This window comes from Ornithorhynchus anatinus, chromosome 5 (assembly GCF_004115215.2).
Source record: "Ornithorhynchus anatinus isolate Pmale09 chromosome 5, mOrnAna1.pri.v4, whole genome shotgun sequence".
In the NCBI taxonomy this organism is placed as follows: domain Eukaryota; kingdom Metazoa; phylum Chordata; class Mammalia; order Monotremata; family Ornithorhynchidae; genus Ornithorhynchus; species Ornithorhynchus anatinus.
In genome coordinates this window covers 12,990,140-12,991,385 of record NC_041732.1, presented here as the reverse complement: position 1 = coordinate 12,991,385, position 1,246 = coordinate 12,990,140, and the positions used below count along the sequence as shown (strand labels likewise).

Below are 1,246 nucleotides of genomic sequence, written 5' to 3'. Positions count from 1 at the left end.
CCAGTCATCTCCGAACCGTAGCGACACCATTGACACCTCTCTCCCAGAATGTCTCACCTCCACCTGTAATCGTTTTGGTAGTGTATCCACAGAGTTTTCTTGGTAAAAATATGGAAGTGATTTACCATTGCCTCCTTCCGCGCAGTAAACCTGAGTCTCTGCCCTCGACTCTCTTCCATTACGCTGCTGCCCAGCACGGGTGAGTTTTGACTTGTAGCAGATGGCCTTCCACTCTCTAGCCACTGGCCAAGCTAGGAATGGAATAGGTAGGCCTCTGCTTTACTGTCCCTCTCTTAGTCAAGACTGGTACAGTACTGGGAACTCTCCAGGTGCGACCCTGAGAGGGGACATTGCATATGTACATATCTGTGATTTATTTATATTGAAGTGCATCTCCTGCCCCCCAGACTATAAGCTTGCTATAGGCAAGGAAACTGTTGATTGTTATATTATACTCTCCCAAGAACTTAGAATAGCGCTCTGCACAGAGTAGACAATAAATATGACTAATTGAATGAATAAGTGCCCAATAAATATCACTGATTGGTTGATCAAAGGAGACCCAAGCAGAGCTCGCTTGTTATCTGAAGGACGGAACTGTAGAGAAGAAGGATTGGCAGAAGGCCAATCATTGAGCCTGGGAGGTCATTCACTCCATCTTTTTTTTTTAATTGCATTTGTTAAGCACTTACTATGTGCCATGCACTGCACTAAGCACTGGGGGGATTAGGTACATGTTAAAATCAGGTTGGACAAAGTCCATATCCTATAATTTAATCTCCATTTTACAGATGAAGTAACTGAGGCTCAGAGAAGTTAAGTGACTTGTCCAAAATCACACAGCAGACAAGTGGTAGAGTTAGGATTAGAATCCAGGTGCTTCTGACTCCCAAGCCCAAACTGCATCAACTAAGACACACTGCTTCTCACTGCCTAACAGAATAATAATAATGATGATGATGGTATTTATTAAGTGCTTACTATGTGCCAAGCGCTGTTCTAAACTCTGGGGTGGATACAAGGTTAGGAGGTTGCCCCACAGGGGGTTCACAGTCTTAATCCCCATTTTACAGATGAGATAACTGAGGCACAGAGAAGTTAAGTGACTTGCCTAAAGTCACACAGCTGACAAGTGACCTCTGACTCTCAAGCCCGTGCTCTTTCCACTAAGCCATGCTGCTTCAGCAAGTCCGAGTCTTGGAAGGGCCAGGGGAAAAAAAGAGAAGAACAGACAGCGGGAGCTTTA

The 1,246-nt window shown here is 44.7% G+C and overlaps 1 non-coding gene across 1 annotated transcript; it reads right to left on the bottom strand.

Moving 5' to 3' along the window:
• Positions 1 to 209: 209 nt before the first annotated feature.
• LOC114812421 lies at positions 210 to 347 on the bottom strand. Its single transcript, XR_003760074.1, has one exon. It is a non-coding gene; the product is annotated as a small nucleolar RNA SNORA7 (small nucleolar RNA).
• Positions 348 to 1,246: the final 899 nt, after the last annotated feature.